The 11,984-nt window shown below is 40.3% G+C and overlaps 1 long non-coding RNA gene and 1 other non-coding gene across 2 annotated transcripts; both read right to left on the reverse strand.

Annotated features, from left to right (window-relative positions):
• Positions 1-2,087: 2,087 nt before the first annotated feature.
• Positions 2,088-7,578, reverse strand: LOC109198734 (uncharacterized). Its single transcript, XR_003218237.1, has 3 exons — positions 7,252-7,578; positions 3,712-6,817; positions 2,088-3,367 (listed from the first exon to the last, which is right to left on the reverse strand). It is a non-coding gene; the product is annotated as an uncharacterized LOC109198734 (long non-coding RNA).
• A 3,928-nt stretch (positions 7,579-11,506) lies between these two features.
• On the reverse strand, positions 11,507-11,579 carry trnaa-ugc (transfer RNA alanine (anticodon UGC)). Its single transcript has one exon. It is a non-coding gene; the product is annotated as a tRNA-Ala (tRNA).
• Positions 11,580-11,984: the final 405 nt, after the last annotated feature.

An 11,984-nucleotide genomic window follows, 5' to 3' on the forward strand; every position in this document is an offset into this window, starting at 1 on the left:
GACTAACACACACTAATGCTGTTTTGACTTCTATTTATGCCCTCAGTAGGCGTGACCTAACGGCCGCACTTCAAAGCACGGCCGCACTTCAAAGCACTCAGCCTTTTGACGCGTCATGTAATCTTCCTTCTAATGGCGCAACTCCTCCCACTCATTCATAATCCGACCTCCGCGTTTGCACTCGTCCTACAAGAGCTCCCAAATTTGAACATCATGATGTTCATCGGATTTACAGAGTGACGACAAACCCCGTCAGCATGTTAGATAAGGATTTAAGTTATATGCTGCATCATATATACACAACTACGAAGGTAAGAAAACGTAAATAACGACAAAGAAACGTTAGCTAACGTGAAATGCAAACACTACGCTACTCCGCTATGTGTTTCATTGATGTCAATTCTCTACATTACATGTTTCCTTAAACGGTGTTTATAGTTGAGGTTTAACTAATGTCACTTTTGTTGTTAGACACTTTTATAATAGCGTTAGGTAGTTGGCTAACTAAGCAGGTAGTTAACTACCCATGCTACTCTTGCTACGTGTAAAGTATATATGTTTAAGACGTGTTGACATGAGTAGTACAGAAATAATGCTAATGGTTCTTGTATCTTTATTCAGTATCCAAAAAAACACAGGTTGACAGGGGAGGTCGGTGTGAGAGCCCTGTGCTACAGGTCAATGAGGAAGAGTGAGGCACCACACAGACTAAGTGTAGGCAGGAAGCTGTGTAAAGTTGTTAATCCCTGTTCAGTGGGGTTCAGTTCATTTAAGCATTAGTTAAGTTCATTCCTGAAGGCCCATCAACTTGAATGTTTTCCTTGTCCCCCTGCTTTATCACACCTAATTTGACTAGTCAGATGTGTTTGGGTGATCAGAAACAAATTTACACCAAGTTAATACTGCAAATATACACAATCTAAGTTATTACAGTTATCAAGGATGGTTAAATTGTTTTAATAGGGAGAGAAGGAAACACTAAGCATTCAGGAGGGTAAGCCTGTAGGGGTCAGTAACCATAACACTGAACTATGTTCCTGTTCGGCTCTTCCATGAAGATGATGTTACATTTTTAATTTTAGTTCTTTCTTCTTAGATTAAGCTTCTGGATTCATCGCCAGTGCTCCTGTGTGGCAGGTGCTGTTATGTGCAATCACACAGTGGCACTGCTCTTCCAAACAGCACACTACTCACAACTCAGAGTGCCGGTTGTCCCCCTGTGCATAGCTGCACCGAATCTGAACAGCAATGGCACAAGCCACGGACAGTGGTAATTTAAATAAGGTTAAAGTTTTTGAATTAGACCATGTTTACATATGAACAGCAACACCATCCATAGTAAATGTGTCTTCTGTTAGGGTGTGAAGCCAGGACCTATCAACTCTATGATCTTCACTAAGCCGGTACCAAATAGGATGGCCCAGACTGGAGTACGGTAATTAGATTTGTAAAATTTGGTTTCCTGTGTTACAAATGCATGTTGCTATTTGTTCATACATGCATGTGTCAGAATAGGTATTAATATACATACAACATTACACTTTCTGAAGACGGCTAACTCAGTCATGTACATATATACATCCCAGTCTCTAACTTATGCACCACTGTTTCACACTTTTTAGTTTAGTTGTTGTTCAGTATAATAACCTTCTTCCTTACATTATTGTCATTGATGTTTTCTTTAGGAGTGGATTCTACAGAGGCATTGTGGGTCCATTACCAGATCCCTGACCTGACAAGCCCCTTGTGGAAAGTGCCTTTGGGCTGGTGCAGGAGGGCAGTGTTCTGTCATGTCAGCAGCCGGTTTTGACAACCCGGTACATCACACTACACCGTGATGCACCACCAACACCGCACTTGCCTCTGGAGGGGTACGACATCAAGGAAACCCTGCTCGCTCAGACAGCCTGTGATATTTTCTCAAACCGCTGCGCTGAACAAGTTTCCAAAGAACATGCTGTGTGACACAATAAATATCCTTTAACCTGTTAACCTGTGGCTTCTGGAAGAAACTCGGGTGAGTCAGTCACTGCAAACACATTTGTATCATCAAGTGTTTGTCAAATGAAAATGATATGTTTTCTACACTTAGGATAATTTTCTATGTTGCAGTGCAGTAAAGTGCATGTTTCTTCTGTGTTCAATCATACATGTTCTAATTGTTATAAACAGAAAAAATCTTTTCTTACTTAACTGCTTGATTCTTAACTTGTTTAACTGAAACATGATGAAATGTCATAGTATTATTTTTTTTTTAAATGTCCTTGGCAGTGCATGTGTCCGCATTGTAACTTACTAATAAAAAGTCCTGTGTGTACTTTGGTGTGTGTTTTATGTTATTTTATTGCAAATAAATAATAGTCATTTGATTTTACAGTTACACACAATCTTATATCTCTGGCATGGCATGGCAAGGCAATATCGGGTACATGCTATTTGAAACCTGACATTCCAGAGCAAAGCATGAAGCACACAGCACGTGGTCAACGTGACTCATATGGAGACTGACAACATTACAAGGAATAAAGGAAAATTGAGGACTTAGCCACAGAAAAGACTTTTTTCCTTTTTTTGTTACAATAACTCGAAAAGGTCAACTATGATTTTTAAATTAATATCATAGGTGTGAGTTTAGAGTTCAGATTTTTTCTGCACATTCTTTTTTGTATTTAATTATGATGGTAAATACATTTTGCAACATATCTGCCTGCACTTGCACTTGCTCTTAAAGTAGGAACAGTTCACCTTTCCAGCTGTATTTTTAATACTGATGAGTTTACTTTAATTGTTAGCCTATTGGTCAAAATGTATTGTTCTTCTGATTCATGTGTAATGCTTTTCTCAAATAATACATCCACATTTCAGCACGTAAGCAGCTGTTTGTCTCAGTATTACCTGATAACATACTGAGGCCTGCTGATCACGAAGTATGTGGGAAATAAAAGCATGTTAGGAAGAGACTAGGGCCATTTTCAGTTCGCGCCTGCTTTCTCTCCAACGCCTTGGCTCAAAGAATGTGCTGATGCTGAAGTTGACCTCGACCTTGTGAGCCAATTTTTGTTTCATGTCCCACTTCACATGCTGCAGATGCTCCTGCAGCTCAGTCTTCTCATTGTTTGCAGGGATAACCATTTCATTTGAGGAAGAGGAGCAGGAATGTAGTCCAAAGACAAATGGATGTGGAGAGGAACACTGGGACTTTCTCTCTTTCTATCTCTGTTTTTTTCAGTTGCTAGTTTCCCCTCAAGAGGAATGAGCTCATGTTTGTGGGCTCTGTTGCCACATGTTGTGGTTCACTTTCTAGAATAAGGATGAGTTAGTTCCTGGTCAGACCACAGAGAAGCAGCCAGAAAGAAAACGTGCTTCCCTGTCAAGAACAAACACAAAACATTTGCATGACTTAGTGTAATTACTTGAGTACAGAGATTAGACTTAAAGTAGGATCATAATAATTTGTGATTTTTAAAAAAATTATTGTCAAAGGGAACTTATTATGCTCATTTCCCTTTTTTAAAACAATTCCTGCATTTTACCAGAGCGGTTTTGCATGATTCACAGTTTTAAAAAATCCTTAGCTTTTTGGCTGAGATGAGCATTTAGAGACATTCCATTCACCTGAAGTAATTTACAGCCAATAGTATAGCAAAACTGCCTGAACGAGGCATGACGGAGACACACTTTCGTGTTTTTTATGCAAAATTCAGACCCTACCTTCTGAATGTTGCTCATATTGTTTTTCCAGTCTTCTAATTTCCAATTTTGGTGAGCCTGTGCTGTCTTAGTTGACAGGAGTGGGACCTGATGTAGTCTTCTGCTGTTGTAGACCATCTGCTACAGGATTCAATGTGTTATTCAGAGATGTCTTTCTACACACCTTGGTTGATATGAGTGGTTATTTGAGTTATTTCTGCTTTCCTATTATCTTGAAGCAGTCTCGCCATTCTCCTCTGACATCAACAAGGCATTTTTACTCAAAGGACTGCTGCTCACTGCATATGTTCCTCTTTTTAATCCCCAGAGATGGTTGTGTGGGAAAATCCTAGCAGATCAACAGTTTCTGAAATACTCAGACCAGCCTGTCTTACACCAACAAATATGCAAAGTTTAAAGTTACCTAACTCACTTTTCTTCCCCAAAAAAGTATGTGGATCCTTTAATATAACTGGAAGAATTTCTATCCTGCTTGTTCAGAATCATTATTGCTTAGGAAAAGAAATGCACAGAGAATACTTTTGCTAAATGTAGTCTTTTCGGTGAGGTTAGGATAGCACTTCAAGTGCAGCATCATCCTGGATTTAGGTGTCAAGACTGATATGCATCTTTCTCTCCCTGTGGCTTTTTACATCTGGAATCAAACAGAATTGCAACTCATGAAAGAATTGTTTCCATACAAACATGCAGACTGCCTTCCAGTTTAACTCCACTCCTCAGCTTGTATAAAACCCTTTATAGTTCACTCTGTCTCCCTGCCCCAAAAAGCCACAGTACAACCAGAGACTATATATGCCAAGTAATGAGATGAAGAATAGGGACGATGGCATGTGGAGTTGATGCTGAGGAGAATTTACAACATCTGCCTTCTTTGTTGTGGCAAATGCATGAGTTGGACCAATGTTTTGGTTAATTTCATGTCTGAACCAGACATGAAGAACCCTCGGTTTCTTGTTATGAAACTGAGTGCTCTTATGGGATGAACAAGAAAATAATCTCATATATTGTAATTCAGAAAAAAATGAGAAAAATATATATATAAAAAAAAGCCAAAAGAAAACACCGGTCATATCTTTAGAAAGCAACATTATGCCACAGACTGTCACTGTTGTGAGTCCATCCATTAGTTTGCAAAAACTTGTTATGAAGCCTCAAGCTGTGCACTTTTGCCGTGACAGTCTAGACATGTTGAATCTGGGATGTGACAAGTGAGTGTGGATTTCACTGTTTAATTGAGGCACACGCTCAAAGGCTTGCAAGTTGTCAGTTACACAAAGGAGAACATAATTTATACAATGAAAGTCACATTGTATTAAATAAGACTTGAAACTAGTGACTCTGGCCACGAATTCATCAGGAAAGTGTTTCCTGAGGTTGTGGATCAAAGTCTTTGTTTTCCAGACTTCCATAGAAGAAGAATTATTTTCGAAACCAAATGAGTTCCCTCCTCACGGCCATCAGGAATACTGAAAGCTGAATTACTGGCTTCACTTTCCAAACGCCAAAGCTACATTCATGTTTTATATGCAGTCTATGGTTCTGGCATTTATTGTTACTGTGACTGTGAAGCGTCCCTTGTGTTAACGGCACAAACTGCTGACAACAATCCATGAACGCTCCAACCTCCTGAAAGAATTCACTGTCAAAGTCTTGTGTTCATCTATGGTAGGTCAGCTACACAGTATTACACAGGTGGTTCTAATGTTAAAATCTTTCTCCTGAGATACAAAGTTTTGAATTATCATGTGCCATGATAACTTACAGATCTCACTGTGCCATATTATCCCAGTAGAGCACTTTGATCAACGACTACAGGCTTGCTTGTCGTTCCTAGAGCCTCTAAAAGTAGAATGCGAGGCAGAGCCTTCAAGTCTCAGGTTCCTTTGTAGAACCATTTACACTTTGGATTCAGGAGACAGACGTCCCCTGTGTTTTTAAGGTTAGCCTTAAAGTGTTCCTTTTTGAAACATCACTTAGTTATGCATCTTACATCAGTCTGTTGGAGGCCTTCCCATGATGGACACAGCATTTCTTCTCCACGTGTCTATGTGCCACTGCTGAACGTCATTAACAATGCCCTCTCTCTCCTGTAGTCTGTGTTTTGTTGATCGTTCTTCCTCTTTTATGTTTTTTCTTTAACCTAAGAGCTTGGTTCTGCTGAATGGTTCTTCCTATTAAATGGGAGTGATTTTTGGACTTCTCTCTGGTATTGTATGGCCTAGCTGATGATATAAAGCACTTTGAGGTGGGTGGTGTTATGCATTGGCTCTGTAACTGAACTAGCTAATTATTCTGTATGTAAAAAATAAAAAAAATATAAGAGAACCAATTATTTATCTTGTATTTTTAAAGGTTTTTTTTTTTCAGAATCATTTACAAAATGACTGCATCCATACTCAATAGTTTTTCGGGTACAAAATGTTAGTTTTCATCCTTTGATTAAACTCATTGGCACAATGGGGGTGTGATATCACACCAGAGAGAAATGTGAACAGGCAAAGGTCTCCCCATGATTTTCCAGCCTATTCCATGGACTAAAATTGACTAAAATTATTATTTTAGTTTCATCAGATCTCTCCATTGTGAACTAAAATGGCTCAAAAATGATCAATATATTAAAAACATTTGCTCTCTCTGGAAAAAAACCCTCACTCACTATCAGAAAACATCTGATCTTGTGGTTAGAGACAAAAAAATATACTTGAAACATCAGTACAATAGTCTACATGTGTGTAAAAGTAGTCCCTCTTGCATACCTTCACGCTTTGATGTATCAAATAAAAAGTTAAAGTCTTACTTTCCTGCAGGATAACTGAAACCATGTTGACACGACTTCACAGCCTTTATTCAGACTGCCGGCCACGGGGGGATTTTTCATCCAATCATTTTTACATCCGTTTCACATGTGGAAACAATCATACACGTGATTACAGCTAGAAGCTGTCAGTCAAAACACCTATGTGCTGTACACCTCCACATGCCTCAGCTGTGTGATCTCTGTGACACACACACACACACACACATGTCCAACTTAACTTCCTCCCTCTCTTTTCTTTTCACCTGCTGACGTGCAGCGATTTCCTGCTTCCAATTCCCCTCCACAAATCTGCAGAAATAATTATTGATATTATTTTAGGATGAGCAGGGATGTTTTTCTTTTTTTGTGAGACATTAAAAGGGAGAAGAGCTGTTAGAAAGTCTTTTCAGAGTGATTGGATCAATCTTTTCAACCTGCAAAATCAAACTTTTCTGATTTGTTGTTTAGAGATGCTAATTCCCCACTGGTGTATTTTTTGATCACATGAATGCTACTCCCGCTAACAACTGACTGTGACCGTGGAGTGCTGGAGGGAGGAACTATCCCAGTATAATTTCCAGAAGCAAAGATGCCACCAAAGACGATTGTGTTAACCCTTTAAAGCCGGTCGGAGCGGGCACGCTCTGTTGTGCGTAACTGTTTTTAAATCCCGGTAGCACTGCAACCATGTAAGCTAGCGCAATAATTTTTTTTGCATATGAAACCGGAGGAGTTGTACTTACATTTTATGCCATCAGCTTGTCCTAGGTCACGGTTTCCTTCCACATATAGCTTTGCAAAAACTGCATAAAAAGCGCTTGCAGCAACAAAAACATAATATTCCAGAAACACGATCCGATCAGCTGTTCGTAACACTTCCTACTCCATCAGTGGGAACTATCGCATGTCCACCGTGATCTGCCCGAAACCGGACGTGACGTCATTTTGCGGAAATGTAGTTTCTTTTACCATCAGGGGCTTATGAGCCTATACTTGTGTTTTTAAAAGTTATGTTTGACTTTATGACTTTCTGTGTCGTTTCTGGGATGCTTAGGACTCATATTGCACTGCTGGAAATAGTTTATTTTGATGCATATGCTGTTTTTTCGCAAATTTGCATTATAATATTTATTTTCGATTTTCCTGCAGTATATGAAAATTGGTGTATTTCAAAAATAAAACTATGAAGACACTTAAAATAAATTTCCTGTGGTGGGAAACTAGTTTGTGCAACTTTTTTGTATTTACAGTTTTGAGGGATAAGCCTCTTAAATTTCTCTAACTAGAAATATATGTTAAAAAAACAAAAACGATTTTCAATTTTTTTGTAATTTATTGCACTTTTTTGCAATTTATGTACTTACTATGCACTTAATGCATACATATTATTAAAATTTGGGTTATAATGGTTGTATTGATGTATATCAACTTGAAATGCTCCCAAAAATGGCACTACAGCATGTAAAAATATAATATAAGCTCTGGCGGACTTGGTTCTATGGTAGGTCTTAAAGGTAATCCAGGTATCCAGGTAAGGAAATCCTATAACGTTTGTTCTCTTAAATTCAAGCCACAGAGATGTGGTGTTTAGAAACAATGCATCTCAAATGTTCTGATACTCCTGATGCATACGGGATCCCTACAGGCTTTCGAGAAGGCAGCTGTCCTTCTCTCCTGGATCGGCTGGAGCTTTCTTTAGGTGCCTTCCCAGCTTTGACAAAAGTCCAGCTGGAGTAACCACATTTACTCAGGGCATTCTTGATGTGATGTTCTTCTGCTTCTTTGGCCGCTGTGACTGTGGGGATGGTGTTCGCTCTCTGTTGTAGCGTCCTGATGACAACCAGTTTATGCTCCATTGGATGATGAGAGTCAAACCTTAAATACTGATCCGTATGCGTAGGTTTACGGTACACATCAGCTTTTAGATGTCCCCCATTACTGATGGAAATGTCACAATCTAAGAAGGCTAACCTGCTACTTCAGACAGTCTATCACCCTCTTCCTGTAACCATTTCCTGGGTCCTAGGGGCTCATAAGTATTTTCGTCACTGAGCAGTGACGAAATGTTCTCATGATAGTCTGGCTGGTTTAGCAAAACTGTGCACCTACCTTTGTCTGCCTAAAGGATGATAATGTGATGGGAGTGCCTTCCTCTCTTCCATGCTGATGTTGGATGCTGGGGGCTTTGCGTTGCTGAGACAGACCGAAACGTCTGCCCGTAGTTGCTCTGCTTCCACGTCTGCAATATTGTTCTTTCAAATTGCTCTTTCTGTGGCTGTGATCAGTTCCACTAGCGGGATTTGTCTTGGCGTCACAGCAAAATTCAAACCTTCAGCAAGGATGTTTTTCTCTGTTTGGGTGAGCTGTCTGTCAGACAAATTCTTCACCCACTTGTCCACATCCTCGGTTTGGCATCCTTCTCTCTTCTGACCACTGAGGACACTCTTTGTATTTTGCTGTGGTTTCCGACGCACACAAGTCAAACTCTGTTGCCTGGTTTTAGACTTCTCGTGCTGTGCTAGACGATCCTTCTCGGTGAATTCAAACACCTTTTTAAGAGCATTGTCATCTAGAAGCATTGTAAGTCTCTGTCGGATCCACTCCTCTTCAGATTTTAACACGTCGATGGTAAAACTTGTTTGCCTCACCCGTTCATTAAGCAGCTTTTAGCAGACTTTTAGGAGTAATCCTGTCTTGTCGGCATCTGAGGCTGAATCTCAGGTGGTTCCTGTAATCAGCCATCTTGCATGCTGTTTGATCATACTGACGTACTGATCTACTTACCTGGATGATGGAGCATGCATCAAGATGTTATACTTAGAAAGTGTTAGTACATTTGTGAACGCTACTCTTCAGTAGCGCTGGATGCTAAAAGAAGCAGTTGCCATCTTTCTGATATTATTTTAGGATGAGGAGGGATGTTTTTCAGTTTTTGTGACATTAAAGAGAGAAGACCTGTTAGAAAGTCTTTTCAGAGTGATTGGATCAATCTTTTCAACCTGCAAAATCAAACTTTTCTGATTTGTTGTAAGTGAGCGCTCTACCATTTGAGCTAATCCCCCACGGATGCATCGGTTTGATCACACGAATGCTACTCTCTCCTTGAAATGCCTAAGGAAACAACTGACTGTGGCGTACTGAAAGGAGGAACTATCCCAGTATAATTTCCAGAAGCACGTGTGTCCGTTCTCTGCACTGCGCATCTGCAGCTCTACAACGCCACAGCATGTGTGATCAGTTAAAGGTCACTACAGTTGACTCGTCTTAGAGTACTGCACCTCTAGTTATTAAGTTAAGCATGTAAACAGGGTGACCCAAGGTCTCACAGTGGTTTGATCCGAAACCTCTGCTGATAATGACCCATGCCTTTTTTCAGTAAATGGTAAAAGTTACTACACCCCTCCCTGTTGTCATTGGCTGTGGTTTATGCTGTGGTATATGATTTATTTTTGGTGCAGCGTCAATACACAGTCCGAAAATATCTGTTCAATAAACCAAATTAATTTTACTTTCATCTCTGAAATACTCTGTATGTATTTGCTGGTGATTCACTTCAAAGTCCGACCTTTCTCACATATTTGAAGACTATTTATCAGTGTCTGATGACGTCACTCGGGGTTGACTCATGTGGGGGATTAGCTCAAATGGTAGAGCGCTAGCTTAGCATGTCAAAGGAATTTGCAAAGAAAAGCGTCTGGACTTCTTTAAGTTGCTTGAAGACGTTTCACCTCTCATCCGAGAAGCTTCTTCAGTTCTAAGGTCAAATGGCCGAGAGTCCCAGATTTAAACCCAGTGGGAGTATCCCCCCAAAGAGGGACAAAGGACCACCTGGTGATCCTCTAATCACATGAGCCAAGGTGTGAAAGCGGGTGTGGGACCTAATCAGCCAGGGTTTCGGGTGAGCTCATTGTGAAACCTGGCCCCACCTTGTCATGTGAATTCCTGAGGTCAGATGGCCCAGGATGTGAGTGGGCGTTAAGGCGTCTGGGGAGGGAACTCAAAACTGGATTATAGATGGCAGACAGTTGGTGTCGTAAACCACCGCCTCTGTTCAAAGATGGTCGCTCACAGTGGACATAGATGGCCTCTTTCACTCCTCTTTCAAACCATCTGTCCTCTCTGTCCAAAATGTGAACATTGGCATCCTCGAAAGAGTGACCTTTATCCTTAAGATGCAGATGGACTGCTGAGTCTTGTCCTGTGGAGGTGGCTCTTCTATGTTGTGCCATGCGCTTGTGAAGTGGCTGTTTAGCGGGATTGATGCCCGCATCCTCCAAAAGACTTTTCTTTTAGGCATCGTCACAAAAACATACAAGTTTGCACAGTGAAATCCCTCTCATCACCTACCCAAACAGACATTGTCTTTTTACTGTACATGTTCAAGCATACAATGGTAGCCCAACATCACAGAACTCTCAAATGACATTAAACAGTGGCTGTCAACTGAGCGGACAATCATAATGAAGCAGTTCATTTTATTTTGTAGAGTCAAGCGGCTCGTGATATTATTGGCCACCAGATGGCACCAAAAACGACGGTGCTAAAATGCTTTGAGTAATGAACCCTTTTTCTATACAAGCTTCAGTGTTTCAGAAAACTTAATTTGGCCATCACGAGTAACCAACTACCTCATACACATAAAACTTAGAGTGTATTCAAAGTAAATAAAGTTTATTTATTTATTATACAAACTTTAAAGAGCTAATCCCCCTGTGTCTCCTGCGGTAGCAAGATCACAATGCAATGACGTGTGCCACTGAAAATATATGAAGACATATGAGTTATTATTTGTCAGACTATATCAATTGCCCATTGATGATGGCTAAAGATTACATTGCTGTTTTCTGTGAAGGATATATTCCTGAGTCTCGTGACGTACTAATGAAAGCCCAGTAACAGTAAGGTCTGGTAGGGGTAGCTAGTCACAGGGATTTAAGGGATTTGTTCACTCTGCAAATTAAATGTTTTCATGATGAGGTTTAAAGTGAAACACCCGTTTGGAGGATGCGGGCGTCGATCCCGCTACCTCTCGCATGCAAAGCGAGCGCTCTACCATTTGAGCTAATCCCCCTGTGGTTGCAACATACACATGTCACATGATCTGTGGTGTTTCAGAGCTGCACATATGCAGTCCTGAGTACAGACACACCAGGGCTTTGCTTATGAACCTAGAACTGGGATTGCTCCTCTTTCCAAAAGAAGTTTAATGACATTTAGCTTCTAGTAGGGGTACCTGGTCACATGAATGTTTCAAATATTGTAAAGGCCATGCCCAGAATATCAAGTCAACACAGCACTTGAAATGATCTGTTACTTAGAAAAATGAATAAACTGCAATTGAAAAGTCTGGCTCATTGTCTTGAAAGGCAGAGTGCTCGTTTTGAATGGACAACTGTTCCTTGTTGCCCAAACTGCCACACTGCAAATTGGTTTGTATATTTTTTCTTATCCAGGTAAGGAAATCCTGAAACATTTG

This window comes from Oreochromis niloticus, unplaced genomic scaffold (genome assembly GCF_001858045.2).
Source record: "Oreochromis niloticus isolate F11D_XX unplaced genomic scaffold, O_niloticus_UMD_NMBU tig00007350_pilon, whole genome shotgun sequence".
In the NCBI taxonomy this organism is placed as follows: Eukaryota; Metazoa; Chordata; class Actinopteri; order Cichliformes; family Cichlidae; genus Oreochromis; species Oreochromis niloticus.